This window comes from Paramormyrops kingsleyae, chromosome 22, assembly GCF_048594095.1.
Source record: "Paramormyrops kingsleyae isolate MSU_618 chromosome 22, PKINGS_0.4, whole genome shotgun sequence".
NCBI lineage: Eukaryota > Metazoa > Chordata > Actinopteri > Osteoglossiformes > Mormyridae > Paramormyrops > Paramormyrops kingsleyae.
The window spans coordinates 5,826,574-5,836,769 of record NC_132818.1 but is presented as its reverse complement, the minus strand read 5'-3'; the positions used below and the strand labels follow the sequence as shown (position 1 = coordinate 5,836,769).

Genomic DNA, 10,196 nt, shown 5'->3' with positions numbered 1-10,196 from the left:
CAATTCAGCTTTTAATAAGTGTGTCCTGTCGTCTCAAGAAGTGCAGAAAACAGCAAGTCTGCAGTGAGAAATGAGACCTTTGAGACTGAAGACCGATGCATGTCTGAATAAAGGAGAGCGAAGTCCCTCTTGGTCCTATTGTAACATTTTATGTCGTATGTTTAGCTGTGATACATACTTATGTTTTTACACCTTGTAAACATGCAGTCCTCCTCCTTCATCTGTACCTAGTCCTTTAACGCATCATCCAGGGGGCGCTCTGGTACAGCTGCCTGGCTGCTAATAGAAGGGCAGAAGAGCTGAACTGGACCCTAGCGGTGAGTGTTCATCTGTTTTGAAGAGTGATAAAGAGCCATGCGGGTTGACGAGGACCTCTACCGGAAAAGAGATGCTCCACCTTGCGCGTCTCCGCCCCCGCCGGGCTGTATAATTCACCGGCCCGCCCGCTCCTCCCTGCGCGTCTCCGCCCCCGCCGGGCTGTATAATTCACCGGCCCGCCCGCTCCTCCCTGCGCGTCTCCGCCCCCGCCGGGCTGTATAATTCACCGGCCCGCCCACTCCACCCTGTGCGTCTCCGCACGCCGCCGCACTGTATAACCGGCCCTCCCGCTCCTCCCTGCGTCTCTCCGCACGCCGCCGCACTGTATAACCGGCCCTCCCGCTCCTCCCTGCCTCTCCGCACGCCGCCGCACTGTATAACCGGCCCTCCCGCTCCTCCCTGCGTCTCTCCGCACGCCGCCGCACTGTATAACCGGCCCTCCCACTCCTCCCTGCGTCTCTCCGCACGCCGCCGCACTGTATAACCGGCCCTCCCGCTCCTCCCTGCGTCTCTCCGCACGCCGCCGCACTGTATAACCGGCCCTCCCGCTCCTCCCTGCGTCTCTCCGCACGCCGCCGCACTGTATAACCGGCCCTCCCGCTCCTCCCTGCGTCTCTCCGCACGCCGCCGCACTGTATAACCGGCCCTCCCGCTCCTCCCTGCGTCTCTCCGCACGCCGCCGCACTGTATAACCGGCCCTCCCGCTCCTCCCTGCGTCTCTCCGCACGCCGCCGCACTGTATAACCGGCCCTCCCGCTCCTCCCTGCGTCTCTCCGCACGCCGCCGCACTGTATAACCGGCCCTCCCGCTCCTCCCTGCGTCTCTCCGCACGCCGCCGCACTGTATAACCGGCCCTCCCGCTCCTCCCTGCGTCTCTCCGCACGCCGCCGTACTGTATAACCGGCCCTCCCGCTCCTCCCTGCGTCTCTCCGCACGCCGCCGTACTGTATAACCGGCCCTCCCGCTCCTCCCTGCGTCTCTCCGCACGCCTCCGCACTGTATAACCGGCCCTCCCGCTCCTCCCTGCGTCTCTCCGCACGCCGCCGCACTGTATAACCGGCCCTCCCGCTCCTCCCTGCGTCTCTCCGCACGCCGCCGCACTGTATAACCGGCCCTCCCGCTCCTCCCTGCGTCTCTCCGCACGCCGCCGCACTGTATAACCGGCCCTCCCGCTCCTCCCTGCGTCTCTCCGCACGCCGCCGCACTGTATAACCGGCCCTCCCGCTCCTCCCTGCGTCTCTCCGCACGCCGCCGCACTGTATAACTGGCCCTCCCGCTCCTCCCTGCCGTTGCTGTCACCTGCCTCCTTCGCTTTTTACTTTCCCCTCTTCCCGCTGTTTCTCTCATCCACCCGGCCGTCTCCCCTGTCAGCCTCTCCTTGAGTTGCCCCCTTACTTCTCTTCTCACCGCCACCAATCCCCCCTGCTCCTCTTCCTTTATCTCTCTCACTGCTTCATTTTCTTCCCCCTTCCTCTATGCCCCCCCCCCACCAACCTTTCCATCCCGGCCCTCAAATCAATAATTCAGAATCCTCACATGGTGGAGGTAGTCTGGCAGGATGATTACATCTGGAGAGAAAGAGAGAGAGAGAGAGAGAGAATGGGGGGAGAAAGAGGGAGAGAGAAACAGAGAGAGAAAAAGGGAGAGGGTGAGAAGGAGTGAGGGAGAGATAGAGAGAGAGATTGAGGGACAGAGAGTGAGGCAGAGAGAGAGGGAGAGAGAAAGCTTATCACCCTGAATAATGACTGTGTGACACTACCCTTTTAAAAGGCTGAGGGAGTTAAATCACGGTGATATGGGGGCTCGTGGCAGAGGGCAAAGCTCAACAAGACCACACCCCCAGCGCAGAGGAGAGCCTTATTACTGTGTGGGGGGTGACAGTACTGACAATTATTACAAAGCCGTGGCGTGCTGATGCGATGGCCGGCCTGTCCAGGTGCACACATGCTTCATGTGGTGCCTTTCAAGACAGCAAAAATGAATCCTCATGTTAATTACCGCAAATTTTTTTCCCCTCCCAGTTTGCAACCCTCTGGAATTTCACTGGAATTCCGCATCAGGGACTGCCATCCTCATGCCTTTGGAACACAATTTCCTGCTGGTGGAAAAACATTTGCACTGGTTGTCACACTTCAAAATGCAGTTGACACACCTATCAACGTCCTAATCAAGACAATCTGAGCAATTAGACCTTATCAACAAGCAGGAAGTCCTCTGTGGTTTTTCCCGGTTCTGTCTGTGCATTTATGTGCCTGTCACACATAATCCACGAATCTGGATTTCTTTATGCCCTGAGCTGTGGCTAATTATGAAGTGACCTATTTCATCCGAAACAGAAGCTATGACTATTTTACTGCATGAGGAAACAGAGGGAATGCTCAAAAGTTTGCAGAGTCCTTACTCTCAGTAATTGTATTGCAAAAAGCATGTAATGGTGAGGACTGCCAGCGCCCCATCCAGAGTGTGCCCTGCCTCGTGCCCTGTGATGGACTGGCATCCCATCTAGGGGGTCTCTACCCTGTTCCACTGTAATAGGCTCCATTAGGAAGATCAGTGTGTGGCATGTCATCTACAAGTAATAACAGAGATAGTTAAAAGAAAAAAGTCTGGTTTTGTCACTTTTTTTTATCATTGGATTTAACTCATTCAGTTTCAGTCTTTTCAAATTTGTTTTGAGGGCTGAACTTGTCTATTCATATGTGACACGTCAAGTTACCAAAGGAATGGGCAGCTGCAGATTTATATAACAACGTCTGTTCCTGTCAGCACTGGCTTCCTGCTGTCCGTCGCTCCGCAGTGTCAGGAAGGCGCAGCGCCGGCCGGGATGGTGTCCAGCTCGTCAGGCCGGAATAACCACTTTATAACTGAAAATTAAAGCAAGAACAATGGACTGTAGCAGAGCTGTGCTTCTTTGTATGTTATTGATCATGTCCATTATGTGGCTGACTGTGTGGTTCACTGGAATACTGTGTTACAGGCTTAGAGTGTGACACAGTGTTACACCTTCTGTGTGACAGTGATACAGGATTTGTGTGTAACAGTTGTACAGACTCTGTGTGTAACACAGTGATACAGCCTGTGTGTTACGCAGTGATATAAGCTCTGTGTGTTATGCAGTGATACAGGCTCTGTGTGTTACGCAGTGATATAAGCTCTGTGTGTTACGCGGTGATACAGGCTCTGTGTGTTATGCCTCGATACAGGCTCTGTTTCTTACGCCGCGATTCAGGCTCTTTGTGTTACGCCTCGATTCAGGCTCTGTGTGTTACGCCGCGATTCAGGCTCTGCGTGTTACGCCGCGATTCAGGCTCTGTGTGTAACACAGTGATACAGCCTGTGTGTTACGCAGTGATATAAGCTCTGTGTGTTACGCGGTGATACAGGCTCTGTGTGTTATGCCTCGATACAGGCTCTGTTTCTTACGCCGCGATTCAGGCTCTTTGTGTTACGCCTCGATTCAGGCTCTGCGTGTTACGCCGCGATTCAGGCTCTGCGTGTTACTCCGCGATTCCGTCTCTGTGCCTTTGCACACTCCCACCTCTCCCACCCACATGGCCACCCAGCCTGCGAATGTATCTATAAAAGTCACTATTTGCTATTCCATGAAAATATTTGCTAGTATTTGTAAGTGCTGCCCTGCAGTTTCGTGCTGAATGTAATGAACATTCATTAGTGCATTATTAAAACTGCAATGTTTTCTTATTAAAGACTGACCACAGGAAGGAGACATAGAAATGGGCCCACAGGTGAATGTAATTGTGCTGTGATATCTTGCATTTCCCTACTTGCTAACATCGCGTTGCCCTCTGAGGGGGGGAGCAGGCGTGTTGACCATACATGCTGAGTTGGGGATGTTAGATGCCTGGCTGTCTTTAGCATGGCTATGGGGAATTCCCGGTAAATTATTTCTAGGCCTTTGTCCTTTTGTGCTGGTTAGAGAGACTGATCGGGTCCTTCCAAGCTGACAGGGAACATGGAGTCCCGGTTTGGATGCTACTGACTTGATCTTTTTAAGTGGCCCTGATTCAGAGGGTCTGGGAGGGCAGTCATATGACAAGCCTTTAATGACAGTGGCAGAAATATATTCAGTGACAGGCATTATTTAAGTCAGCCCAGCTTGTTTAGAAGTAACACTTAGGTTGAGGAATGAGCAACAGCTGGACTGTGTGGCTCACACTCTGCTCTGCTGCCAGGATCTGGGTGCTGCAAAGATAAAGATGAACGCCAGTTTCCGCAGGGCAAAACACGCACACGCCCATGTGCTGACACGCAGACAACAGCGCCCCCTGCTGCCAGGTAAAGAAGAGAGATATTAGCCGTCTGATTCGTGCCGAACGTTGGGGTCCGGCTTTTTCGACTGCATCACATGCAGAGATGGCGTCCTGCGGCTTCTATATGTGTCCGAACACATCCAGGCGGGAGGCAGCAACGGCAAAACCTCCTGAACACGCCATCGGCCCAACAGGGAGACCTTACGGCTGGGGAGCCCAACCCGATGCCGGGCCCCAGAACATCTGCTCACATGGGATAATCTAGAAGAGTGGACTGCTTGGAAGGCTACATGGCAAATGAAAAGCTCCGCAGGGATCTGCATGTCGGCTTGGACCAGCAGAACTTGCTTTAATGTGCACCTTGGTGCAGGTGATAACCAAGGTACATGTAGGGATGACCAAGCAGTTGATCACACAATGTGGTGGTTCTTTCCCATGCACACAGCACCTCCTGCTGAATGGGGCATGTATTGCGCAAACCGTTGAACAGATGCATGCTTTACTTTCTTTTCTGCAGTTATATCACTAATACGCCCGTGCATTCATGTGTGGCTCAGTAAATGAAGGAAGTGCCACCTCACAGCAGGTAACGGTGCCCAGAAACTGCCCTCTGCTGACTGGCACGCGCCGCGCTATTATCATGGCGAAAGTTCAAAGGCATCTATGGCAGCTCTCCTCACCACGAGGGACGAGGAGAAATTGGCACGGAGCCCCCGGCAGCCGCTGGGCTCTGATGGTGTCCGTCTCCCAGCATCCCTGCTGAGATCACTGGTGTCCTATTAAAAGAAAGAGATGATTAGCTGGCGAACGGCGAGGAAGCCTTCTTCCACTGCTGCGAGAGACACATTAATTGTCCTGCAGTATCATTAAGGGGCTGATTTCCAGCTTCGGCGCCAGTTCGCTGTCAGTCAGCTGGCGAATTAGCTCAGCCTGAAACGCACATTCCTGCTTGCGTTAACTACCTTCCTTGGAACAGAGCAGTGGTTTGCTGTGCATAGTAATGAGAACCCCGGGTTACACAGAGAGCCACCAAATTAACCAGGATGCACAGGCTTTGGACAAACACGACTGAACAGAAGTAAATCTTTAGCACAGTGTGTGTGTGTCAAGAACCAGGAAATAAAAGCCTTGCACGCGCTGGTATGTCTCTTTCATAGTTGATGATACATTGCTTATTTTAGCAATAATATCAGCATTAGGGTTATGTCGAAATTGGTGCCTTTAGCTTATGTAAACAGCTGAAGAATTACAGTCTTCTCCTTTGATTTCCACATAAAACCTACGCACAGGCTCACTCACACCCATCGATGGGGGTGTGCCAGCATGTTCTCAACAGTGACATCTGGTGTCAAAACGGGTAACAGCAATCAGCTGTGATCCCATTTTAAACCATGCAGGAGACCTTGCACAGTGGCGGCTGAAGTTATTTTCAAGGGAGAACACAGGGAGGCAGCGGTAAAACGGACAGGGCACCCAAAAAGGAGAAGTAAAAGCTGTCACAACGATGCACAAAATAAAACATGATTTTTCTTTTAAACTGGCACAATTATTGTGGCTATTGTTATGGCGGGGTACGACGAAGGAAGAAGGCATGAACCACGTAGCGGAGAAGCAGAAAACAAAGGGAACACAAGGGGTCAAAACTAAGCTAAGGCAGGGAGCAGCACCAGGAACAACAATAACAATAGGAAGGAAGGAACACGGGAAGCTAGAATAACTAACACAGAGCAAATACAACTAATGAAGAGTCAGCAAAACAGGAAAACTGCCACAATGACCCACTGAAGAACAGAACAAGAGCAGGAATTTAAATATATGAATAATAACACATGATGCAGGACATGGGAGAACCATAAGCACATGTAAAATAGAACATAAACAGGAACAGGCAGGGTATCCATAAACAAGACATAACATAACCATATAGCTAAAATAAGGCATATAAAATAAATGGAAAGGTGAGGCAGGTGTGGGAACAGGCTTGACCTCATAAGAGGAGGCAGATGCAGCAGATGGGCACTGAGCTTGACAGCAATGAGGTCTTGGTGTTTATCCAGAAGATGTGAAATATATTCTGCTAATTGACTAACAAATAAGACACTTATGACCATTTCATTTGGTTTAATTTTTCCTCGGGACTCTTTTGTTAAATTGCGTAATGTACAGTGGTGCTCCAGCAGGAAATTACAATAACCATCAGGGTCTCACAAGTGCTCTAAAAACTGTGTTCCTGTGAATTCATGTCTCTATATTTTCCATGTATTTTTTGATGGTGTGTTACTGTATGCTCCATGAGAAACTTGCACCTTGACCAGGGTGTCCCCTGCCTCACGCCCCGCACCCCCCCTTATAGGCTCCTGGGTGTCCCCTGCCTCACGCCCCGCACCCCCCCTTATAGGCTCCGGGGTGTCCCCTGCCTCACGCCCCGCACCTCCCCTTATAGGCTCCGGGGTGTCCCCTGCCTCACGCCCCGCACCCCCCCTTATAGGCTCCTGGGTGTCCCCTGCCTCACGCCCCGCACCCCCCCTTATAGGCTCCGGGGTGTCCCCTGCCTCACGCCCCGCACCTCCCCTTATAGGCTCCTGGGTGTCCCCTGCCTCACGCCCCGCACCCCCCCTTATAAGCTCCGGGGTGTCCCCTGCCTCACGCCCCGCACCCCCCCTTATAGGCTCCGGGGTGTCCCCTGCCTCACGCCCCGCACCCCCCCTTATAGGCTCCGGGGTGTCCCCTGCCTCACGCCCCGCACCCCCCCTTATAGGCTCCGGGGTGTCCCCTGCCTCACACCCCGCACCCCCCCTTATAGGCTCCGGGGTGTCCCCTGCCTCATGTCCTGCACCCCCCTTATAGGCTCCGGGGTGTCCCCTGCCTCACGCCCCGCACCCCCCCTTATAGGCTCCGGGGTGTCCCCTGCCTCACGTCCCGCACCCCCCCTTATAGGCTCCGGGGGTGTCCCCTGCCTCACGCCCCGCACCCCCCCTTATAGGCTCCGGGGTGTCCCCTGCCTCACGCCCCGCACCCCCCCCTTATAGGCTCCGGGGTGTCCCCTGCCTCACGTCCCGCACCCCCCCTTATAGGCTCCGGGGTGTCCCCTGCCTCACGCCCCGCACCCCCCCTTATAGGCTCCGGGGTGTCCCCTGCCTCACACCCCGCACCCCCCCTTATAGGCTCCGGGGTGTCCCCTGCCTCACGCCCCGCACCCCCCCTTATAGGCTCCGGGGTGTCCCCTGCCTCACGCCCCGCACCCCCCCTTATAGGCTCCGGGGTGTCCCCTGCCTCACACCCCGCACCCCCCCTTATAGGCTCCGGGGTGTCCCCTGCCTCATGTCCTGCACCCCCCTTATAGGCTCCGGGGTGTCCCCTGCCTCACGCCCCGCACCCCCCCTTATAGGCTCCGGGGTGTCCCCTGCCTCACGTCCCGCACCCCCCCTTATAGGCTCCGGGGGTGTCCCCTGCCTCACGCCCCGCACCCCCCCTTATAGGCTCCGGGGTGTCCCCTGCCTCACGCCCCGCACCCCCCCTTATAGGCTCCGGGGTGTCCCCTGCCTCATGCCCCGCACCCCCCCTTATAGGCTCCGGGGTGTCCCCTGCCTCACGCCCCGCACCCCCCCCTTATAGGCTCCGGGGTGTCCCCTGCCTCACGTCCCGCACCCCCCCTTATAGGCTCCGGGGTGTCCCCTGCCTCACGCCCCGCACCCCCCCTTATAGGCTCCGGGGTGTCCCCTGCCTCACACCCCGCACCCCCCCTTATAGGCTCCGGGGTGTCCCCTGCCTCATGTCCTGCACCCCCCTTATAGGCTCCGGGGTGTCCCCTGCCTCACGCCCCGCACCCCCCCTTATAGGCTCCGGGGTGTCCCCTGCCTCACGTCCCGCACCCCCCCTTATAGGCTCCGGGGTGTCCCCTGCCTCACGCCCCGCACCCCCCCTTATAGGCTCCGGGGTGTCCCCTGCCTCACACCCCGCACCCCCCCTTATAGGCTCCGGGGTGTCCCCTGCCTCATGTCCTGCACCCCCCTTATAGGCTCCGGGGTGTCCCCTGCCTCACGCCCCGCACCCCCCCTTATAGGCTCCGGGGTGTCCCCTGCCTCACGTCCCGCACCCCCCCTTATAGGCTCCGGGGGTGTCCCCTGCCTCACGTCCCGCACCCCCCCTTATAGGCTCCGGGGTGTCCCCTGCCTCACGCCCCGCACCCCCCCTTATAGGCTCCGGGGTGTCCCCTGCCTCACGCCCCGCACCCCCCCTTATAGGCTCCGGGGTGTCCCCTGCCTCACACCCTGCACCTCATGTCAGCCCATTAAGCTCGTTCGAGGACAGTTGTTAAAATATTATCTAGCTCTGATTTAAAGGAACCCAGGGTTTTAGCTTGTGCTATACTAACAGGAAGACTATTCCATACTCTAACTACACGCTGTGTAATGAAGTGTTTTCTCAAATTTATTTTAAAATGTTCTCCCGCTATTTTCCAATTATGGTCACTAGTTCTAGTATTTAAACTAATATTGACAATGAGGAAAAAATATGCTAAGTAACAGTTTTGTTAGTTTCTTCATGTTTTTATGAATGATTTTGATCAGTTTTCACTATGTAGCCGACCACAACATTAGCACCCTCAGTTCATTATTAATGACAAAATACACATTAGGGGCCAGCAGAGTGAGGTCGCTCTTGGGCAGGGACGGATTATGGGTTGTGTGGGCCCACCCCCCACCACCACCACCACCACCACCACCACCACAACCACCACAATTCAAGGGCCCTTGGCAGCCAAACGCCCTCCCTCCATGTTTCCATCAGAGGCCCTATAGGGTCAGGGGCCCTTGTAGGCAGAGGATCAAAGAATGTAGGCCCTCTAAAATAGACAAACGAAAATACATTGTTGATAAGCGTTGCAAATTGTTTTGGGCTAGGGGCCCCATGGGCCCCCTGCACCCCAAGGGCCCCTGGGCAGCGGCCCCACTGGCCCGGTCCGTAATCCGTCCCTGCTCTTGGGCCCTTGAGCACTTAGAACCAAATTCTCCAGGATCGCCAGACGCTCGCCTGCTCACATAGGCCTAGCGTTTGTACATATTTCACATATCATGGAGGGCAGATAGGAATATTTCAAAACTGCTCCATTTCTCCACGGTCATAAATAAGCATCCATATTCAGTTCTAAAACGTTAAAATGATGTCCAAGTACATAAATAAGTATTTTATTCCGATAACTGCAATATTCACATTTGACCACAAGATGACAGGGCACGATAAAACGTCTGTTCTACACGCTGCATTAATTACGCATCAAAATGAATGGTATATTTAACTGATTTTACGATGACTACAGTACTAAAATTTGACCAGTGGTGGCAGAATGAAAACTTACGCTTTAACATGTTCGTCTTCTTAAACAAGCAAGTCACACGTTGCCCCAGCAGAGTAAATAAACAACCCGTCGTTAATGTAATAATTCACGAAAAACTTAAAATGTGATGCTATGTTCCAGGTGCATCGTGTAACACCGTGAATAGGCTACACTTAAAAAAAATCACTTTTTAAATTATGCAAAGAATGTAGGCAATAGAAAAATATTGTGATTAGTCAAAGGCATTTATGGATTCTCTACTGGTCACT

General features: G+C 54.1%; 1 long non-coding RNA gene across 1 annotated transcript; it reads right to left on the bottom strand.

Moving 5' to 3' along the window:
• Nucleotides 1-2,348: 2,348 nt before the first annotated feature.
• LOC111843220 (uncharacterized) lies at nt 2,349-3,067 on the bottom strand. Its single transcript, XR_002838107.1, has 3 exons — nt 3,035-3,067; nt 2,836-2,887; nt 2,349-2,413 (listed from the first exon to the last, which is right to left on the bottom strand). It is a non-coding gene; the product is annotated as an uncharacterized lncRNA (long non-coding RNA).
• Nucleotides 3,068-10,196: the final 7,129 nt, after the last annotated feature.